This window comes from Lissotriton helveticus, chromosome 3_2 (assembly GCF_964261635.1).
Source record: "Lissotriton helveticus chromosome 3_2, aLisHel1.1, whole genome shotgun sequence".
Classification (NCBI taxonomy): domain Eukaryota; kingdom Metazoa; phylum Chordata; class Amphibia; order Caudata; family Salamandridae; genus Lissotriton; species Lissotriton helveticus.
In genome coordinates this window covers 419202564-419226976 of record NC_136062.1, presented here as the reverse complement: position 1 = coordinate 419226976, position 24413 = coordinate 419202564, and positions in this window count along the sequence as shown.

Below are 24413 nucleotides of genomic sequence, written 5' to 3'. Positions count from 1 at the left end.
GCGGAGCTGGCCTAAATTTTGGAAATTTACACGCAAATTACTCCACCGGCGCCAAAGTTATTCCCAATAGAATGTTGCGGATTTCCTATGGTAGCTACGTCCTAACTATATATACCTACTGGCTATCGCCATATAAATTAAATGGATTACAAACATGGGCAAATACTCACCTTCACAAAGAGATTTGAATCCTTGAAATAAAACTACTCAACACAAAAATACTAACCATACTGGGAAAAATAACAAGCAAATCAGGTATTAGCGATGGGGAAGTACATCAACCCTCACAGTGAAAACTACTTTTTTAGAGGAAAGGAAACTGATGCACCTGGATCAACCCATGAAAAGAGGTAGGGGGATAGGAAGAGGAGTAGGCAGCGGACATGGCAGAGGTGATATAAAGTCTTCAAATGCACAAGAAAAACAAGAAGATCACAGATGAAAAAGACAATATCCCCTGTCCATAGTCTCATTTTAACTAAAATAGATCTATACAAGTAAGTAAGGAAATTAAAGTTAGCCAAAATACATGGGAACAAACAAATTGGAAATAAACCAATGATAATAGAAGAACAACAGGAACATACTGGACTGTCTATTGAACAGAAACCCGATCTTAAAACCATGTTGGACCTGATGTATTATCTCGGAGAAGACGAGATGACCGAAAAGGAAATACAACAGGAACTTACAATAGGAACTGATCAACACAAGTTCAGCAAGTTAAGGAGGAAATCTAAATACTACCCCAGCCTTTCACCCGGTAATAAGTTTGACATGTTCTCTGAGGCAATAACAAGAGAACTGAAAAAGTTAACAGAAACCAGACAACCAAGGAATGAGAATCTAACATGCAGTGAGCGTGCTGCTCTGAAGGAACTGATGAATAATGATCAAATTATAATCAAGCCAGCAGATAAGGGAGAACATATAGTCCTTCAAAACAAAAATGACTATTTGCTGGAAGGTTACAGACAACTGGATGACCAGAAAATATACATTAAATTACCATCTAATCCCATCAATCGAATGACTACAGAACTAGAAAATCAGCTAAATGAATGGGACAGCTTGATACTAATAAATAAGGAAGAACATCTATTCCTATTAAAATAACAACCCACAATGCTAACAATAAACTTCCTGCCGAAATCCCCCAAACATTGGTAAACCCCCCAGGAAGACCAATTGTGTCATCATGTGAATCAATTTACGAGAATGTATCAACTTATGTGGATTCATGTTTAGCAACCATAGCACAGAGTTTACGTTTTTACATTAAAGATACTGGAGATTTTCTACGGATTCAGAAACAGACTGGAATGAAAAATACATGATGGCAAACGTCGACGGTGTCTCCCTCTACAAGGTAATTGTACTCAAAGTAGGATTGTAGGCCTGCACCTACTTTTTGAAACAAAGAAATATAAGTGAACTGGAGCATTCGAAAATGCTTTTAAAGATGATCTAAATGTGCCTGACAAACAACATCTTCCTATTTACTCATGAATTCTTTCATCAAAAGTGTGGGACCGCCATGAGCATTTAATTTTCTCCAAACTATGCCAACATCACAATCGGATGGTGGGAGAAGGAAGTGGCATAAGGTCCAAAATATCAACAGGAACTTGACAAAATCATATTATAGGTTAGATATATCGACAACCTTTTTATAATATGGAATGGGAGCAAAATTGACTTAATGGAATATTTTGAGAAACTGACCCAGAACAACATTGGATTATCATGTACATGTAAGACAAGTCATTCAAATGTAGACTTTCTAGATACACATCTCTATATGGAAATAAGAACAGTCGCATCCACGTTTCAGAAAAAAGACATCTTCCAACAGTATACTACACGGAGAAAGCTTCCATCCCAAATGTCTTCTAAAGAGCATCCCTTATGGGCAATTAATAAGAATGCGTCAAAACTCAAATGAACATCAATTTAAAGAAACAATAGCGTAGAGGGAAAAGAGAGGACACAAAGAAAAAGGCCTTGCCACCTGCCTAGAAAAAGTAAGAAAAAAACACCTACTGAAACATTGACCTCTAAAAAACAAACAGAAAACACTGAGAATGAAAATCAGGAAGCATATAGGCTAATCATAAAGTACAGCAAGGAAAGCAAAAAGATCATAAATGCAATGCATAAACATTGGCACTTGATCAACCAAGATCAAGATATAGGAAAGCTGTTGGACAATCGACCATCAGTGACTTGCAAGAAAACTCAATTACTCAAAGACAAGTTAATAGGAAGTCACTTACATACAACGACAACAGCCACAACAACAACAACAAAAAATTGGCTAATAGATGCAAGAAAAGGGTTCATAAAATGCAACAGTTGCAAAGCCTGCAAGATTGGGGAAAATAAAAAAGCAGTAATCGACGAAGATGGAAAGACAATATCCATAAAACACAACATCACATGTAAGACTACACAGGTAGTCTATGTACTTCAATTCCAATGTGGTTTGTAATACAGTGGAAGCACTACGTGTGTGCTGAAAAAAAGAATTTTGGAGCATATACGTGCAGTTAAAAACAAAGATGCTACCTATGGAACAGCAAGACACTTGAATGAATGTCAAAATGTGGATTGGAGAACAATGCGTTACTATGGACTGGACACAATCCCCCTGCATGAACGTGGGGGAGATAGAACGAGAAAACAAAGACAACTTGAATCGCAATATATAATAAGACTCAAGACTAAGGCGCAGACAGGCCTCAATGTCGATGTGGAACTTTTCGAGCACTTGTAAATAATCATTGAGGGACTTGATTGTACTAAATCAGATACAATGATTTTGAAAAGTACTTTTGTAAACTGTTTCTAGTTAGTATTTGAAGCCATTGTACTAAACCATAATGAATAGAAAGCCGCTATGGCCTTATCATGTACTATACATTCTAAAAAGTCATTATCTGTATAGGCTCTAACGGTACAACACCGACACACCCCTACCTTTGAAAAGCAGATTTAAAAATCTGAGTACTGTTGGTCCCCGTTATGCAACAATCACTGTATCATGCAATGAATGAATAATTGATCTACAATGTGAATTGGTAGCATATATATATATAAAAAAGCCACCACCAATGGCGATACACAGGGACGGACCACAAAGTAGGTTTTTTCCAAAGTGCAGTGCTTTTTTAGCATATAGATTTTAGAAGTTTTGGGCTTGATAATGTCTTCAGAAATGGGATCATTATGTAGACATTTTTAGAATGCACAGCATGGAAAAGAGTCTTTAATCCAATGTATTAATAATATTTTAGCCAGAGCTTAAGCGGTTTGAACTGTCACAAGTTTTCCGCTGCAGTTCCTGGGCATTACTCTGGTCATGCTGGTCATTTCACTGTGTTGGATAGCAGATTTTTAGTAGTCATTTACTTGGCTTTGGCAAGGTCTTGTTACTATCTCCTGAAGGGTGTTTCTCATGTGTGTAACTTGAGAAAAGCCCATCCTGCCTTCTTTCTGGCTCCACAGCACCTCATTACATGAATTGTAAAAAACTGAGCAGTCTCATATTGTTTGAGAGTTCTACACCAGTTATGTCATCAGCCGTGTTCATGCAAAAATATCTATTAAAAGATAAATATTGTGCTGTTGCTGTAATGAGACCCAGCATTGCTATGCAGTATTGATTTCTACTTGAGGTACACCCACTTGTACAAATTCCAATATGAGGATGACCTCACAGGGTAGCAGTACATCATTTTTAGATTTCTGATAATTACACATTGTAGGCCTAGGTCACAAATTGTTAGTAGCAGCCAGGTCCCAATATTTTCGTAGATCTGAGCACAGCATGAAAACCTTTCATTGTTTGTGCTGTTCCTACCTTATTACATACCCTCCCGACAACTTTTCAGAATATACAAAATATACTAGTTGCAAGAAGTCTGATTAGTTCTGCAGTTTGTGCCACTTTGTGTTACTAAGTAACGGTTAGCTTCACTGGTAAGGTAAGGTAATTTTATTTGTACATGATTAATTAAAACCTTTACAAAAGGTTGGGAACATTGCTAAAAATAAATAAACGTTCATTTTGTGCGACTTTCTAAAACTTAAAAATGTAATTAATGTCAGTTTATAATCATCATTGCAATTAAAAGGTTAGATGCTTCAGGGCGCTATCGCGGAACAGTTTGGTCTGGCGTTTATTGAACCGCATTCGGTGTGCTCCTATATTTTTCTGCTACTAATTCAAAAAATGTTATGCCCGACAGTTCAATTTTGCTTTGGTTGGGTTAAAACACAGTTTGACCATTTGCCTGCATGTTCCAACACCATGTAGTTTAAAAGATGGACGTAATAATTTGTATCTCAGGTCCTTTAATTTGGGGCAGATGCGAGTTACATGAATTATATCTTCTTTGCCAGCTTTGCACAAGCGACACTGTTGAGGGCAGTTTTTTCTTTCTCAAGGCGGCAAGTTAGGGGCAGCTGGTATTACCCGAAGGCGTAATTTTAATAACTTTTGTCTTCATCTTTAGGTTCATTCCAGTGCTAAGGTACGGTTGAGGTTGCAGTGTTACATAATCGCCGAGTGTGATCCAGCCATGCGCTCTTTTAGATAATGTCTCCATATCCTCAATGGAGATGATTAGTGCTGAGTTTTTTGTGACTCTAGATGTTTGACAGTCCCAAGGCTCGGAGTGAATCAAATAAATAATCTCTGGCTGCGGATTTTTGGTGTTTGAGCAACTCTTCCCATTAGTTTGAATTTCAAGAGCCAATCTCAGTGCTGCAAATCTTGTGCAAGCTAGTAACATACGCACTCCGTCTTTCCAGTGTTTGTTTTAAAAGGCCAAATTCTAACCGAATTTGCGATGGAGAAACATATCTTCGTATATTAAAGATTACCCTGTATGAACTGGCTATCACTATATCCAATAGTGCAATGTCTTTACCTTGAAGGGGTTTACTCCCACATGTCAAGGTCGGCTGTAACTTTTCTCGCATTACTTGGAGCAAAGGGTTAAACGTTAAGTTGGGAAGTTTGACTTTGAGGATTTTATCGCTGGACAAGTCACAGTTCCCTTCCCTCGCAAGGACTCAAGTTGGGGTTTTAACGAGTTCTTGAGGTCCATAAATACTCACAAGTATTTGTAAGTGGTTTCTAAATCCAGCCCTTGTCCGTTTAGATGCCAATTGAGTTTCCTCTTTTTTCGGTAGTTCACTGCCATGATTTTGGATTTGGCAAAGTTTATTTGCAAGCAGTTTTTTCCGAAAAAGCGTGAGTTACATTCAAAAGGTGTTGGAGGCCGATCAGAGTCTGAGTTATTAGAACAAGGTTGTACGCGTACAGCAGATTGGACAGCTGAGTTTTCCCCAGTTTTGCTGCATGGCGACGGAGATAGCATTCCACCCTTCTAGAGGGAGAAGACATGTTACTTTACTGAAATGAGGTTGATTTTTAAAAGAGCCTCAGATCCACAAAATGGATGCTTCTGCCTCAGACACGGGTCTGACTCCCTGCAGCTGACTGAAACTCAGCCAAGGGGGCCTGGACAAAGGGTTTCCTGTCGCAGGGAGGTGTCCCACCTCCCCAGACAGGAGATAGTGGATTGTAGCAGGGAGGTTTGAAAGAAACCAGACACTGCATGGGGAGCACAAGGCTGCCCCTTGCATAATCCGGCCAAACCGGTTCTGGGGCTCACCAGCCCCCGTCCCAGCGTGGCCTGGATCAAAGGAAAGGGGTGTACCCACCCCCTTCCTGGGTCCCACCCATAGGAGGGGACCTAGCAGGTAATCCAGCCCCCTAGATTGGTATAAGAAGGGGAGCAGTGCCAATGCACTGCAGATTATCCTGATGAAACATAAGAAACAAAACTCTGGACCCTTCGACATCCTACTCAACGTAGAAGACTGAAGAAACTCCCTTGTGGTACAGGAGTGACCACCCTGTGCAAACAGGCACCATCCAGTACCTCGACGTCTGCTTTGTTGCAGTTCCTGCCGGAACTCGAGCGGCAGAGATCAAGGAGATCAAGCTTGCCTGCCTTCTTACAGCCCGATCCACAGTCCCTGCAGAGCTGAGACCCGTGGAGGCGACCGGAAGCGTCGGGCACGCCATCTTGGAAAAACGACAAGACGCTGACCGTGCAGCCCACGAGTGACCCTCGAAGCTGTACACCGGGGTTTGAGAAGCCCCAACCCTGAGCCACTCTTGCACCGAAGTTCAGCCCTCCACACTCGACGAGTGCTGCGTGGGGCCCTTCTGCTTCTTTTGGCTCAATGCGTTGGCCTGGTCACTTGCCAGCTGGCTTGTGGCCCCTGTGCCGACGAAAACTGAAATACGACTTGTGACTCTGGTTGCTCCAGATTTGCACCCGCTCCCCTGAAACGCAGTACCCACTTTGACCCTCCTGGCCCGAGTGAGAAGCAATCTTCCAGTTCCGCATGGATTGCTTTTGCCAAGTGTTGTTTGCTCCAATCTTGAAGCCGACAGCGCCAACGGTGAGAGCCTACGTGGGACAGCTCGTGACCCGCTCCTGGATGCCGCAGATGCCCCAGAGCCCACGTGGCAGCGGAGAGAAGCTCCTCGACAACCACCTGATTGCCCCCGACATTGCCTGGTTCCGTCCTGGTTCCACCCTGGTCACTGCTGAGTGACCCAGACTCTGTCCCCTCTGCTTTCAGGTACTGTCCCTCCCAATGCCATTACATCCATGTCCCCCCTTGTCCTCTTCCCTTCATCACAAGTGAGATCATCTATTACACCGCACAGAGAAGAGAACAGAGGCAGAGGAATACTGGTATGTACTGCCCCCCCCGTGGGTATGTGAGTCGTACCTACCCAGCATCACTCCTGTTATTTTTTCTTTCAGCCAACAGGATGATGGAGACAAGGAATGAGGGTTGCTCCTGTGGGGCTTGGGCAATACATCAGTGTTATTCATCACCGGCCGGCATTCCCAAGTGGTGTAGAAGTCGGCTTGCGGGATAGCGCTTCTCCCTGCCTACTGGGAGAAGAGTGTATGACCAGGAGGCTTGGTGCAGCATGGTTTATAGAGGAGGTACCCGGGTAGTTTTCAATGTTGGTGTAAACACCCCAAATGTCCCCACTTGACTGTCACCTGAATGACATTTTGCAGTTTTTGTGGGAAGGATATGAGAAACATCTGGTGGGTACTAGGTCCCCTTGGGTGAATTTGGCTGATGTGGAGGATTTGGTAGCATTTGCGCAGTTTTCATCTTTCCTGCCCTCTGGTGAGACCATTGTTTCCTTTGTGGGTTTTGCTGTGACTGTTAATAGCCTTGATTTCTCCTCCCTGCGAACCTATGGAGGTGGGGGATATTACATTTATGACATTCAAAGTCATGTTTCTGGTGACCATCACTTCTGCTCACCACAGTTGTGATTTGGGGGCTTTAATTGCTAGAGAACCCTTTCTGTCCATTTCAGATAATGGTGTTGTTCATCATTTCGATTCCTCTTTTGTGCTAAAGAAGAATCCCAGTTTCATAGGCACCAAGAAGTGATTCTTTCAGCTCCTTGTGCTGAGGCTGATGCTTGCTCGGGGAACCAGTGGTCCTTAATGGATGTGAAGAGGGATTCGCTGGTCTATGTAGATAATACTAAGCCGTTGAGAAAGACATACTCTTCATTATTTCCTTATGGCTAGAGCGGTCGACCGCGAAGCTGGGGAACCGTGTTCGAGTCTCAGCAACATCCTCTGATTCTGCGCAAATCATTTAATCTCCCCGTGCCTAACAAAAATGAATGTGTCCATTTGTAACGAAACTGTAGCGCTCTGATACCCGATTTCTCGGGTCTAGTTCGCGCTATATAAAACTCAAAAAAAAATGTTCATGTGGTGCATCTTCTTGGTGTGTTAAGGCTTGGTCTTTGTCCATCGGTAGGTGGATAAAATAGTTGATTTCTCTGGCATATTATTTGTCCGGGATTCCTCCACCAGAGGGATTCAGGGAAGTTCCACCCAAGGTGTTGTTGCTACCTAGGCAGAAATGAAAGGGTTGTCCGTCTCTGAGATTTGTAGGGCGGCTACTACGACTTCTTCCATTACCTTTGTTAGACATTACAGGTTGCGTAATGTTTATGCGAGAAAAACAATTTTGATAGGTGGCTTGCATTCTGGTATTTCGTAAATTGCCCAATTACACGTATGAATGAATCACTATAGTGTGCTGCAAATTTGTCTTGGTATCCTTCTCTTTTTTTCTTCTTTCCTTAACCCCTTGCATGCTGATGACGGCCCCCAGCCGGCATGCACTACAGTGCTCGTGTGCTGATGACGGCTGGGGGCCGTCATGACCGCACCCGCGATCGGAATGTGCCGCACAGGCGCAGAATCGCGGCAGCATGCAAGGGGTTAAGAATGCCAGGTTGCTCAGCTTGGGTATTTTTACTTGTGATGAAGAGGACAAGGACAAGAAGGACTTGAGGGTAATGTACTATTACTTACTGGTAATCTTGATAACTCCTGGTCCTGTTGTCTTACTCCTGGTCCTGTTGTCTTCATCCCATTCATTCCACCCCTCACCCCCCCTCCCAGCCGGCTGGCCATCATATGGTCAGAGCTTGGTAGTTCAGGAAAACCTCTGCTTAAGTATCCTCCAATAGGAGGGGATGGGGCAGTATATACCAGCATTCCTCTGTTCTTTTTTCTGTGTGGCGAGTTAGGTTATCTCACTTGTGATGACTAGGTTGAGGACAACGGAACCAGGAGTAATGAGGATTACCGGTAAGTCATAAGTCATTCATTGGCACCAGTATTTTCATATATTCATGGTGCCCCAGCACAGCCCACCTCAGTGAGATAGCTTACACCATGCATTGAAAGTCTGAAACACGGCAGATTGCTACTTACTACACTGTTTGAAAGATTTTCAAGTTAAAGGGGGGCAATCTTTGTGGCATATCTGAATGGAAGCGCAATTATGAAATGGTATTAGAAGTTGCCCCACCCTAAATGCCATTTATTTGCTCCAGCCTGTTCATATATATTCATGGCGGCAAAGCACTGCCTGCCTCAGGCAGACAATTCACACCGTGAATTGCAAAGTTGGTAGCACAGCAGGTTGCCTCTTGCTACACTGTTTGAAAAACAAATGTTGTAGAATCATTTTGGCAGCATGACTGGTCGTGGCCAGGTCAAAGTTGCAGAAACAATATAAAATGCAGATTTCATCAAACTACTCATGGGGCTAGAACACGATTATGGGTAATTTGACACTGCTGTGGGGAAATTTAGCATGTATATTAAAAGCACGTTTACACCAGCCAACTGGTGAAAACTGCCTTTTTGCACCGATTATTGATGCAAATGTCACTGCAAACTTGTTTGGCACCAGTACAAAATTACCCAGCAGCAGGTCGATTTACATTATTTGGCCTCACCTATTCTAGCTCAACCTCCCATGAAATACTTTTGTCGCATTAGGCATATACGAAACATTCTAAATATCCAGCAAAAAATAGCACATTTCAGAATAATTTTCATTGTTGGACTTTTGAGCTGGGAAATACTAAAAACTTTCTTTTCTTTCCTCTTCTGCTTCAGAAAGTTAACGCACACACAGTGACAAATCCTGAAAGAAAGAAAGAGATTGACAGCAGATTCAATAACCTTTTGAGAAAAAGGGGCTAAGTTGAAGGCAATGGAACGCTGAGAGACAGATGAATTGACTTAAAGTAATCAAAATAAAAATTGCTGCCTGACAGACGCAGAGCTTTGAGGACCTTCCATTGTGAGCTGTTTGATGGGTTTTTACAATGCAGTGCTTGAGAGTTATGCTCTGTGATATTCAGTGGTGACAGTGTGACCCGCCCCTCCCTTGGCCCTCCCAGATGGTATCGGTTTGTCAGTCGAAAAGCAATTGTTCTGCTGTCTTGGCAGAAATGAACTTGCGAATTCGTCATGCGGTCCATGGTTGGTTTTGGATCTGGCACGTTTTTAAGAAAGACTGCCTGGTCTGCTGACGGCTTCTGAGAAGCGGAGCTCTGGATAACACGGGGTTTGGGGCATTTCTCGGGAACAGAAGGGTGAGCTGGGAACACAAGAGGCCATATGAAAGTCTGTCTGTAGGTGCTGCTCAGCACATCAAGGGCTGTCCTAGAAAACAATGGCCCAGATTTACTAAGGGTGTGCGTTGCCCTTGCTTGACGCAAGGTGACTCAAGGGCAACGTAAGCCCTGAAGGAGATTTAGGCACTCATTTATGAGGCCGTGCGTGAATTTTACACTGCCGGTGTGTCACTTTTTGTGACGCACCAGCAGCGTAAAAATGTGCCTTGGTTCACCATATTTACAAAGTGACGCATCTAGGTAGATGCGTCACTTTGTAAACCCCTGCGCTACATTATACCTACGCCAGGTCTAATGTATGCAGGGGGTGTTCTGACGCAAGACAGGGTCATAGAAGTGACGCAGTGAAATCTATAAGATTTCACTGCGCCACTTCTAGGACACAAATGCGTCAATTTCTTACGCCTGCCTCACAGCAGGCGTAAGACTGACGCAGGCCCTGTCACGTGGGGCTTGCCCCGTGTGAAAGGACACATTGCTGGAGTTGCGTCACTTTTGTGACACACTCCAGCAATGCATCAATTTTGCGCCATACAGATACATCAGAAATACTGACGTATCTGTAACTCCTTGCGCCATGATGCGTCATACTGTAAATATGATGCATCATTGGTCTCGCAAGGAGAGTGCAGTGAAAAGTGACGCCACGCAGTTTTCACGCAGCGATGCCCCTGTTTGTGGCTCTGCATGGCATGTTAAATCTGCAATATTGCTAGTCAGAGCTAGTCGTTACCTTGCTTTACTCAGTGATGGGAACGCGTTCTATGGTGGAGCATGGGTAGCCCAACGCACTGACCCATGGTATTAGGCACAGTCCCTGATTTATTAACAATAGTAAACCTGGAAATGCGTCAAATACCATGCCTGCCCAGGGGAAGTGGAACAAGGAGAAATATGTTAATTTCTCCTTATTATGTCCTCTTTCTGCAGGGTGCTGCATTCTGCAGCACACATAGAAATAGGAGAGAGACTCTGAGGATTGTTTTTATACAGGAAGTTTTCCCTTTGTGTATGAAAACATTCTTGCCAGCAACACAGGCCCCTTGCAACCTGGTGCATGGGTAATTGGCACATGGCTGCCAGTAGTGCGCCAGCGCAGAGAGTGTTCAGGAATGTACCATATCTTAGTAGATATGACACATTCCAGACTTCTCCATTTGAACATAACAGCTGTGTAGTGTTCTTTCGAATGTTAGTAAATATGTCCCGTAATGATAGAGTTCTAGGTAAAGAAGGGAAATTATTTTGAGGTGTGTGGTAACAGGCCAAAACTCAGCAGATGCCCCATACACCCACCTCTTGACTATGCCACCTCATTTTGAAGTAGGGAAAGACTGGCTCTCCCTTTGGAAACACCATTATAGCTACCACAGAACACCATGCACACTGGAATCAAAAAGCATGTTTTACTGAGGACAGGGCTGTGGACACTCGGGCAGTTTTATTATTTTTTAGGTCTACACAGCCCATAATTATTTAGAAGAATTACCACAGCTGTCCTCCCAGGCAGTGCCACACATACAACAGTGCAAAACCAAAGCGGATGATGGACGGAGTGCTGAAAAATGCAAGCACTCACCCCTAGTCAACTGATCTGGGTGTAATCCATCATCATTCTTTAGCTCACTCCGCCATCCCAGTTCAGACATGGCCATATGCAAATCAGGCTGACCCTGTGCCTCATGGGAACAGTCCAGCCCGAACTGCCAAGCCATGTCTTCCCTAGACCAGAAACAAGCATCCTGGGACCAGTCTCTGGCTGATCAGCCACCATCAGCCAGGCTAGCTTAAATCCAGCGGCAAAGTAAGAAAGGCACCCACGTCTGGGCATACCCTGCCAACTTAGGGCGAACAAAGCAAAACCAAAAGCAAAAACAGCAGTGGCGTCTGGTATGGAACGGGGGTGGCAGAGCAGGGAGCGAGAGGGGAGGTGATAGAAATAAAAATAATACTTACCCCTTCTGCACGGCTGCCGTTTCCCTGTTTATCTTCCTTCATCTGTCCTCCCGGAAGCAGGAGGCACACAGACTTCTTAAAGTTGATCAAGATGCTGCTGTCACCCGCATGGCAGCAGCATTGTGATTGGCCTGAGTGCCGTGGTTCGGCGCTCAGGCAGGGACTGGGAGCCTGTGCATGTTCTCCACCCAGGCTGTTCAATACAACCCGGTAGAGAACATGCTAAGTGCGCATGACTGTTTGGTCATCCAAGACGTCTCTCACACTGTCATGCACACTTACATGCCTACTACTACTCCCCCTCCTCGCTGTGACGACAACCATGCCCCACCCCAAAACTGGCTTCTGCACATAAAAATAAAATGATAATAACAACATATTATTATCATTTTATTTTTATTTTTTTCAATTCTGAAAAGCACTGAGGAAAGGCTTCTCCATGTTGGAGGGGGAGCGGTCACTGATAAACAGCTTGCATAGAATCACAGACAATCTTTTCTCCATGGTGCAGAGATGTGTGTCATCTATCTGGCATAGGATCTGCACTGGAAGCATACCTTTTCGGTACATAATTTTATGTCTAGCCAAATTCTGAAACATTCTACATATTCAGTAAAAAATATAAACCACAAAGTAAAATTGCTTCTCTGACATTTCTATATTTGGTTGATTATACACACAATTGATACATTTCATTGTACCATGCAGCAATTAACATATACAAATCAATAACGAAGGTATTGAAATCTATTATTAAGCTCACCCAAATAAGGACACATTTGTTACACTGTAGTAACCAATAACTTCTGGCTACTTCTCTCTTATGGCTACTTTAGTGCTACAATCGTTATTGGTTACTACAGTGTAACAAATTTGGTATGGCTACCCCAAGTCCTTATTTGTGTAAACCTCTTGATGAATTTTAATGCTTTCCTTACTAATTTTTATGTGTTAAAGTAACTAAATATAGCAATATCAGATAAAACACCTTTTCTTTGTGGTATATATTTTTATTGTACCTCTGTCAACTCCCCACTACCCTCGTTGTATTCAATTTATTTTTTGTCAGCCGGTTATACTTACATTAGTGGGTGAGTGAGCATGGCCATTTCTCAGTTTTTCCAGTCCTCAGTACATTATTCGACATATTATATATGTACCATGCAGTACAGCATACATGGAATGTGTAAAATATTTTGAGAAATCATAATATACGATTTGTTAATGCCTTATTTTTAAACTTCAAAGTCTGGTCTGCCTATCTAAGTAAATTGGGTTTTGCATAAATAAACATGGGTATTGCACTCATCTACCCTAGTTGTATCCAAGTAATGTCCCATTGAAGCAAAGTAGTAAAAAAACACACAGCGCTATATGTGCTGAAAAAAGAGCACCATTTCAAGTAAAATTCCTAGCATACCTTGCCAGCAAAATACTGAACATAGCACTCCCAACGCCAGTTAGGAGAAATGTCGCAGCACATCAGAGACATTAATGTATGCTGGACTTGGTCTTGACCTTTTCTGCAGAGTCATCCACAAACTTTTGCCTTCACTCTCCTGTATTCCACACCCATTTTGGTTGGCCCTCTGGACTACTAACCAGTGCTAAAGTACTATTGCTCTCTCCCTTAAAGATAGTAGAATTGGCTTTCCCCAATTTGCACATTTTATTTACTTGTAAATCCCTAATAAAGTGGTAACACATGTACCCAGGGCCTTACAATTAAATACTACTATTGTGCCGGTAGCACTGATTGTGCCACCCACATCAGTAGCCCTTCTAAATGTATCTCAGGCCTGCTGTTGCAGCCTGTATGGGCAGGTTTAAACTGCTATAGCAACCTGAGAGGTAAAACCTCTTGCCAGGTCCAAACTGCCTTTTTAATGCATATAAGTTATCCCTAACACGCCCCAGAAGGTAGGGCGTAGTGCATTTAAACAGTGAGGCATGTACGTTTAAGTTTTACATGTCGTCATAGTTTAAAAAACACCTAGATACATTTTTCACTACTGCAAGGACTATCTCTCTCATAGGATAACATTGGGTTACTTTATTACATTTAATAATTGATAACTTTCAATTGTAAACAGGTGTGCAGCTCAAGATTGATATCTAAAGAATTGCAATTTAAAGTATTCTTTAATGGTGAAGTCAGACTTGTAGTCACAATACCAAAAATTGTACTTTTAAAAAATTGGTATTTTCTTGTCCCAACCATTTGATGCCTTCAGCCTGTATCCTGGGTCACATTACTATCTGTAGCTGGCAGTTGATGTTTGTGTATTACTACAAGAGAGTGAGACAAAAGGGAAATAGGTGTTGAGAGGATGGGCCATTTCTGACTTAATAGGGTGTCGGAGCTGGCACCTATTGCACTTGCAAGTAATAAAGGCCCTGTTAGACTAGACTTTTTGCTTTTTGACCTTTTTTTACCCTGTTTTTGTTGGTTTTAGGACTCTGGGCACCTTACCACTGCTGTTCAGTGCTAAAGTGCATATATGCAGTGCTAAAGTACATTGTATTACGGTTTAGTGTTTCCATGACTGGCATATCTAATTTACTGGTAAGTCCCTAACATGGTGCACTGAGAGTGCTAGGGCCTGTAATTTAAATGCTGCTGGTGGACCCGTAGAACTGATTGTGCCACTCACACAAGCAGCTTTTCCAAGGGTTCTCAGACCTGCCACTGCAGTGTCTGCATGCAGTTTTTACTGCCCTGTTGACTTGGCAAGTGTGCCCACTTGCCAAGCCCTAACCATCCCTTTTATTACATCAAAGTCACCTCTATGTGCAGGGTGCAGTGTATATGAACGGTAGGACATATACTGGTATGGGTGTAATGTCCTGATAGTGAAATACAGTGTATTTCGCTTTTTACTATTGAAAGGCCGTCTGTCCCATAGGATAGAATGGGACGTTCTTTGTAACATCTTACAAGTATAACTTCCCATTGGGACGTGATAGAGAACTTGAGTTTAGTATGCCTGAACTCAGAATGTAGAATTGTATCTTTTAGTAAAGATGATTTTTATGTTCTGTGTATCAAAATACCCCCTCTTGCTTAGCCATCCGGTGTGCCTCTGCTGGGTTGTGGATGGACTGTCTGGCTTTATAGTGACAGGAGCTGGGGATGTGCATTCTCTACAGAAAGTCACTGGGTGGGGTCCAGGTGTGTCCTGCCTTTCATGGATTAGAATATGCTGAATAGACCTGGGCTGCATTTAGAGTAGGGGGAGGAGATTTCCTTGCCCCTGAATGGGCCTTGTCTGCTTTGGACAATGCCATCTCCACCTCCTGCCAGGAAGCTGGGTCAGAGAGGACCAAACTGGTTTGGATTGAGCACAGACACTCTCTGCCCAAGAGAGCAAAGAGAAACGGAGTATAAATATTGGGGCCCAGATCCCAGAAGTTTGGAACTTGCTTGAATCAAGGAATCTGCCAAGAAAAAGAGCTGGAACAACTTCTAGGAGGAGTACTGCCCCTTTGCTGTATTCTTGATATGTTTGGTTGGCCTGCAGTCGCTGCTTCTGCCTTGGGATGTGAAAGGACTGGACTGAACTTTCTGCACTTGTCACTGAGTATCACCAAGGGCTTTGCATAGAGCTTCCTCCGGTTCACGAAGTCTCAGGGAAAGCAAATACTTCACTTACTTCTAGGTACCGCCTCTTGAACCACGGGTTTCAGTTGCCATAGAGGGGTAAAGCAGCTGTCACCATCGCCGACACCGCTGCTGGCTCCTTGTCCTGAAGATACCGCCACACTTTGCACCACAATCCTGGTCTCACCAATGACAACATCCTTGTAACCTTGTGTGTTTTAAGTGAATGTTTAAGGTTTTTTTTACCAGCAGTCATGTTAGCAGAGTGGTGGAGAAAGGAGGCTGGACCTCCGAACAACTTGCAGGAAGTTCGCTACACAGGACTTACAAGAAGTACCAGGAGGGTTTCTTGTCCCCCAAGATCCCTCTAGAGCCAAAGGGACTTCATCCTCCAACTGGTAGTGCACTGGGCGACATGTTTGCAGAGTGGTGGAGGCATGGAGCATGGCCTCTGACACTTTTTCAGCAATCCTGCTGTGTGGGACTTACTGGAGGTAACAGGAGGGGTAGTTGGCCCCCAAGGGCATCCTTGGGGGCCAACTATTCCTCCTATTACCTCAAGTAAGTCCCATACAGCAGAATTGCTGAGATCTGATATTATTATTATTATTATTATGTTTCTTATATAGCGCCTGAATCGACCCCCGAAGGGGTATCTCCGCGCTTGCCTTGGGAACCCGTCCTGGCTTTTCCCTGTGAGATAGCCCCTACAGGGCATCCCCAAGGTGAAAGCCAGGCATCCCGCCGCAGGGGGGCCGTTGTGGAGATTAAGCAAGCTTAATGCCCAGAGTTGCAGAGTGTGAACCCATGATTAGGTCAGGCACCGAAGCGAGAATTATCGAGTCCATGGACATTTGAGCTCAAGACCCTGCCGCGTCGGGAATTGAACCCTGGTCCTGGGTCTGACCTCTGCTTCAGGGTCTGCCTGCTCTAACCAGTGAGCCACACTTCTCCACCAGAAGAAGGGTGTGGTCTGATAGCAGACCACACCCCCTTTCTCCACCACTCTGCAAACGCACCTCCTGACGCACTACTGGAAGGGGGATTAAGTTCCCTTGGCCAACTACCCCTCTTGTTACCTCCATGCTGAGAGTTTTTCACCCTCTTTCTCCTCTACTCTACAAATGCCCCTATTTGGGGATAAAGTCCCCTTGGGGCTTGAGGGTCCCTGGGGGCCAACTAGACCTCCTGTAACCTCCAGTAAACCCCACATAGCTTCATTGCTGAAAGGTGCTCAGATGCCACGCCCTCTTTCTCCACCACTCTGCAAACGCACCTCCTGCCGCCCTGCTGCTTGGGGGATGAAGTCCATTTTAGTCCTGAGGCCCTCAGGAGGATAGGGGACCTCATCCCCCCACCAGCAGTGCACTAAAAGGCCCATTTACAGTGTATTGGAGAAAGAGGCATGGCATGCGACCACCTCTCAGCAATCCCACTGTATTGAGTTTACTGAAGGTAACAGGTGGGCTAGTTGGCCCCTATGGACCCTCAGCAGCTAAGGGGATTTTATCCCCCCAACCAAGAGCGCACCAGGAGGCATGTTAGTGGAGAAAGGAGGGGGCCTCAGTGATTTGCTGGACTTTTTTCCCTGTTTTTGAGGAATGTGGGGCTGCGTAGTCCCCCTTCCTAAACCATTCTGGGCCCCAGGGACCTATCTCCTGTGGCCTGACTCTTTTTTTTTACGGAAGAGGGGGCGTGCAGCCCCCTCCCGGGCCTATTTCGGCCTCGGGACCCTAGGGCCTGCCCCTTTATATATTATCATTATTGTTATTTTTTTAAAGGGAGGGGGCCACACGGCCCCCCTCCTGGGAACAATTTCGGTTCTGGGGACCCCGTCTCCAGGGGCCCAGACATGAAAAAAAAAATATTCTTAACAGTGAGGAGGGCAAAAGGCACCCCTCTCATGCCATCTTCGGCCCCGGGACTCCATCCCCAGGTGCATGGGTATCCCCCAAGGTCCCAACCAGCATTGCTTTTTACACACAGGGAGCTGCTGACATGCAGCTCTCTGTGTGTAAACAGCAAAGTGTGCTCTACTTCGAACAAGCAAGAGTACAATGCTCTTGCTTTTTCAAAGAGGAGCACACTGTTTGCTATAGGATGATGGGAGCAATGTCCTTGGCGCAATCTGGGACATTGCTGGAGCCAGCCCTGGAGGGTGGTGGTCCTCAGGGCCATTTATGGATCCCATCTTCTGCAGAACCCCGGAGAGGCGGCGGTTTCTGGGACTGCATGGGGGGTGGAGCCCCCCATGCTCTATATTGTCATATAGCCCTGGGTAGGTGGAGGTCCTGGGACAGCAGGGCGAATGGACCCTCACATTTTAATATATTACCCACAGGGAGTTGGCGATCTTCAGGGTAGCGAGGAGGGGCTGGAGCCCCTTCATGCATTTTGATTTGCATTAGCCCCCGGGAAGTGACAGTCCCCGGGGCTGCAGAAGTCAGCGCAGCCCACACATTATTATTTCAAAATGCCCCCGGGACCTGGCCCACCCAGGGACATAATTAAATGAAGCGTGACTCCCAACTAAATGTTTTTTTTTATGTTTCTTGGGACCCCCGCCAAGATGCCCAGATGTCAGGGTGTTTCTACCCTGCTCCCTTATCTTTTTTTTAATGTTTTTTCTTGTGACTTGGTTATCACCTCCCTTAATCAAGAACTGCATGTCAGTAGTTTCAGAGTAACTTGGATGTGTGTTAGCTTCTGGAGGGATCAAGGAGGACTTTCCATTCTCAGCAACCGCCTGGGCTGTGGCACCTAGTGCTGGTGCGGTATTATATGTGGCAGGTCTAAATTTGAGGCATTTGTCTATAAAGGTGTCCTCCTCCTCACTCTTTGCCTCAGTCGTATCCCTAGATTTCTTTTTACCAATAGGCTTTTCCTGCTCTGTGTCCTCAATCTCTAACAATGTGTAAGATCCTATTGTTTCAATCCCTTGCTTCATCCGTCTCGCCTGCCTCTCGTTGTCCTGTGTGCTTATCCATGGACAAACCTTATCACAGACCTTTAATGCAAATTTCATTGTCTTCTTTTCCTTTGCAACCTGCTCCCAAAGATTCAGGGCCTCAAATTATGTGGGACTGGGCTGGGGTCCTAAATCATACATTCTCCTTCTCAAGTCTTCTATTCTTGATATGTTGAAAGTACCACTAAGTGGGAACCATAATTCCCCAACTTTCATTGTGTATTTATAACATTGGCTGAGCCACAAATACGTGTCATTTCCCTAGCTGGTATGCCTTTGGGTGGAAATTTCTCTACCTTATTTGCATCTATCTGTTTTATCTGACAATATTCTCAATCACTCTTTAGTCCAAACGCACACTCTCTCTGCTGAGTTCCCGATTCATCAGCAAATACCAGGGCATCTCAGTTAAAGGTCAACCTATCACAGCGTGGCATCAGCATTTGCCAGCCATTCCCTGCGTGACACCTTGTGGCGTCACAACCCGTATCGTGTTGGATTCACCTGAACTTTACCCACCTTTCTTACTGTTAAAAGTATGTATGCTTCTTCTTACAGAAATGCATACGATACAAAGAATAATATCCACTACGTACAGTAGTGAACTCTTGACCTGTAAGAGTCTACTGTACACGGCGTGCTTGCTCTCATGCGCTTAGGAATGAATAAAAGTGGAACTTTTTTTAATACATTCGCACAAAAGAAATAGCATGTCCTTATCCTGGTGTAACTGCAAACACCTCACAATACACCTCATATTAGCAGCTAATTTCAACAACTCAACAAATGTAACTTTTGTACCGCTCTACATGTTATACCTTATGCTTCTTTCACATGAAATAATTCATAAGTTGGCATCTTCAAAAGTTGAAATAAATAGTAAATAACACAATAACCGATATATGATGGATAAATTCAAAATCCAACCACTGCATTACACCACAACATTCCAAACTACAATTCTCAACATGCACCGCGCTACTCCTCACTTCTCATTCATTCTTCACATGCACATAAATTGCTATTCATACTTACGTCATTCTTCCCTGATTAATGCAATAGCCACCTTGTTTTCAGGATTCAGGATTGAGTTGAGCCAATTTGAATCGCGGGGCAAAACCGCCTTAACCATCAAGGTGGAGTAATAGGTTATGTGGTCAATCTATCTCATTCAAGTTGGCTCAGTTTTACCAGACCGATCCAATCAGAATCATTCTCTGCTACCAGATATGTCAAAGTGCAAATCTGTGTATCCTTTTCTTTCCCAATGCACTCCAACGGCCTGGATTGGGAGCATGTAGGGCCAGATGTAGGTAAATTCAATATAGCGAGTCCTTAATAGCGATTTTTACTGAATCGCTAAATTGAATGTAGGTAGGAATCTCAAAAATATTTGCGATTCCTTAATATTCCTTAATTGCAAATTGCAAATTGAGATTCGCAATCAAGGAATACCCTCCTATTCATTCCTATGGGCCAAGAAGCTCATAGGAATGAATAGGATTTGCGCCCACAATTTGCGAGTAACCAAGAGGCACTTTCAAATTCCGGGCCCAATTTCAAGGGTGCAAGGGTTCCAAAAGGACACCCTGATGCACCCCTGAAATTTACATGTGTGCACGTGTGGTGCATATACATGCCATAAGGGCATGAATGTGTGCCACATGGCACTTTTAAAAAAGCAAAAAAGTGCTTTTTTTAATGGAAATCGCAAATTACCACCAACTCGAAGTTGGTGGTAATTAGCAATTCCTTAAGGCTAAAGTGCACTTTCTTTTGTGCTACTTACATTGCCTTTAAGGAATCACAATTTGCTATTTCTTAAATACAATCGCAAAATAAGGAATCGCAATTTTTGCGACTCCTTATTTTGCGAGTAGATTTAATCTTACCTACATTGCTCAGACCCAAAGTGCGATTGCAAAGGCTGAAATTCTGTGAATTTTGGCATTTGCGGTCCCTATTTGGCTTCCTACATATGGCCCGTAGTCCCTTACTGGACTTTGGTGCTCCCCGCCTACTTGATTAAATCAATACATTTGAAAAGGCTGTTAAAATTCTCAAGAAGAATGACATTTAAGGACTGAAGGTTTAAAATGTACTCAAAGAATATAAGTATATGTTAGAACTGGGGGTCTCTAGTTGGCAGAGGTAGGTACCACTGTCCAAATAGGGACCCCCTTGCTTCTAGTCAGGGTAAGGAGGAAACACTCTTTAGATAACCTCTGCTCACCCCCTTGGTAGCTTGGCACAAGCAGTCAGGCCTATCAAAGGCAATGTGTAAAATATTTGTACCAACACTCACAGTAACACAGTAAAAACACCACAAACTGAATCCACAACAGTTTAGAAAAATAAAGGTATTTATTCTAAACTACACAAGACCAAAATGATAAAAATCCAACATACACAGTTCAAGAATATGGTTGCAAAGTGTTCTTAAGGTTAACGATAAAATGATCACAGTTGCGTCATGTTTTAGCCACAGTACCTTTGTTTGCGATAAAAAGTTTCAAGCACAGAAGCTGTAGCGGTAGAAAACAAGCCATTCGTTACTCCTGAGACCCTGGGGAGGCGTTAGCGACAGGACCGCTGCAGCACTGGACGTGTTGCGACAAATCCGGTCTGTATGGGGAGGAAGGCAATGACTTGTATAAATTCCGGTGCGTAGGTACCGTAGGAAGTTTTCTCTCGCAAAGGCACGATGCAACAATCTCCAGGGATTAGCGACGATCTTCTCCTCTCGCGGCCCCTTAAAGTGATGGCTCTTCGACGATGTCCGCAGCGACGTGAAACAGCTCGCAAAGCGGCGGTGCGACGATCTCACCCAGTGATGACAGGCTCTGCGACGATAATCGCAGCTATGATATTTTTCCCGCTAGCGAAGGGTGCGACGTCTCTGGCAGCTGCAACAGGCGCTGCAACGATCGCGACCTTCGCGGAGGCGGGAATTTCCTCGCACTGACGGTGATGCGCTCCGCAATCGAGCGATGCGATACATTTTCTGTAGCAAAGTCTCTCAAATCTTTGTTTCCAGCTTCTCCACACAGGTACCACTTCCAGAGGCACCACAACTGGCCCAAGCACTCTAGGAAGGACAGAGCTCTCTCAGCAGAGCTCAGGGAAGCTGGGGGTGAAGTCCTTTTGTTCCTGGGACTTCAAAACAGGGAGCCAGCTCACAAGAGGCCTTTGGAGATTCCTTCAAGTAAGGGGACAAAGCAACAACAAAGTCCTTCCCCTCTCCTAGGCAGCAAAGCAACTGCACGTCAGTCCAGCATCTCAAAGCAGGGCAGTACTTCTTCTTCAGTCTTCCAGCTTTCTCCTTGGCAGAGGTTCCTTCTTGATTCCAGGATGATCTAATTTTCTGTAGTCAGGGGTCCAGTACTTATACCCCTAAAAGTCTTTGTTCCCTTCATGCAAGAGGGCTCTGAGCCCGGGCTGTACCAGTTCTGGGTGTTCCTTGAGCACTTTGTTCCTTCTCCTTTTCTTTATGAGAGAGGGGCAGGGTCATCAGCCGCCCAGCAGGAGGTGGAGCCAGCATTGTGGAAAGCAGGCACAGCCCTGTTCAGGCCCAGGTGCTAGCCCCTCCCACCACTCTAGATTCAGCCCAGGGATGGCCCACTCAGACTCTAGGAGCCAACCAGCCCCTGCCCCTAACAAACCAGACAGTCAATTCACAAACAGGCCAAGGCACACAGGAAGGTCAGACAAGAGAACAGCAACTGTCTAAAAGTGCTGTTTTCAAACACAGGATTTAAAAAACACCTTTCCTAAAACATGTGTTATTAAATTCTGAGTTCAGGGATAGTAGACTTGTATGTCCTGTCCCTATCGGAAGAAGTGCTGGTAGCCACTGTAGCCAGCATTCCCCATGATAGCCTATGGGGCAAGATAGCCTTACAATAGTAAAAAACGAAAATGGCTGTAATTCACTACCAGAGCATGTCACCTGCACTAGTACATGCTCTACCTTTCACATACACTGCACCCTTCCCAAGGGGGTACCTTGGGCCTTCCATAGGGGTGACCAATGTGTACAGAAAGGGAAGGGTTAGGTCTGGCCAGCGGGGACACTGACCAGGAGGACATGGCAGTTCACGGACTGCACACAGGCACTGCGGTGGCAGGCCTGAGACACCATTTTAGGGCTACTCATGTGGGTGGCACAATCAGTGCTGCAGGCCCACTATTAGCATTTGTTACCACCAGCACTGGCACACTCAGTGCACTTTACTAGGGACTTCTTGGTGACACAAATATTCCAATCATGGATAACCAATCACAGTAACCATTTACACATTGAGCATTTGCACTCTGACCCTGAACAGCAGTGGCAAAGTGCCCAAAGCATCTAAACTAGCAAAAATTTATTCCAGCACAGCATCAAAAATACAGAAGGTAGAGGCAAAAAGATAGGGGGAAACCACGCCAAAGATACCAGGTCTAACAATATAGAAATGCATAGCCTGGACCATCAATCAATTAAGTGTGTAAGCATATAATCAGCAATATATGAAGGACTCAGTAAGGTTCTATAGACAATCCAGCTAAGATTCATCATCTAAGAAAGGGGAAAAGCCAGTTTTTTCTAGGACTTTAGCCAAAGAATTCTGTACATTTACTGTACAAGCATGTGGTTCACTGCATATGCACCAATGGGGAACAAGCTAGAAGAAACTTTTTACTGCAAAATACATTTGAGCCCACAATTCTTTACTGCAGGGGGCAACAATAGTGATCGTGTGATATGTTACATTGTCACATCCAAAATAGAAGGAATTTAGCATGAGCTTAATTTCTCAAATGTTAAACACTACGAAACAGAAAAACAGATCCCACACTGCCTTGGTAAAATACTAGAATTTGTAGAAGTTTTGAATGTGTAGAAGATGATCTCACTAATGTGGCGGTAATTATGCCACTTATTTGTGGCAACTTGTGTGGGCCACTGACACATCATAGTAGGCCTGTTGATACAGGCAGGTTGAGGGGCAACCAACACGTTACTAGGCCCTTTGATGCATGATTACTCTGGGGACAGTGGTGTCTATCACTTGGCGCATTGTAACAAGCACCAGGGTAGGCAAAGTGGCACAGGAAACTGAGTACACTGATGCATGCACTCTGTAGGGCTGCTGATGTTGGTTAGTAGACCCATTTAAAGATGCATTCCGTTGGCCATGTTTACTAGGCTAATTGTTGCACGCACAGTTTGAGGATAACGACACCTGGCACTAAGCTCATTGGTGCACGGCCACTGTAATCTCAGTGATGCCTATTACTATCCCCTAGTCTGCATGCATATTGCAGGACCACTTATGCTTGCTACTAGGCTCATTGATGCATGGATTTTGTAACCAATCAGTGTCATTAGTAGTCCCATAGATGCAAACAGCATGGGGGGCCTTTCACAGGTGCCTCTGACGCCCCTCAAGTGTTGTCGCCGATGGCCACTACTAGGTCGAGCCCCATTTATGGATGCATTATGTGGGTGCACTGGAGCTCCTTACTAGATCCTCTAAAGAATGCCTTCTGAGGGGTCACCCATATCTTTTACAAGCCTCATTTATGGATGCCCTCTTTCAGTAAGCTGTAAATTGTCACCATCTGAACCTGTAACACCTACCACAAACAGCACACACTATAAAAACGAACCTACTGCCTTTGCCAATGGTTGGTTAGAGAACTAGCCCCGTTCTTTTTAGATAAGCAATCAGTCCTAAAACACTGCATCTATATAAACCTTTTCTAAAGTTATAAAACCTAAAAGTAATACTGTAAACCGTTGTTTGCTTCAACAAAAGCCCTTCAAA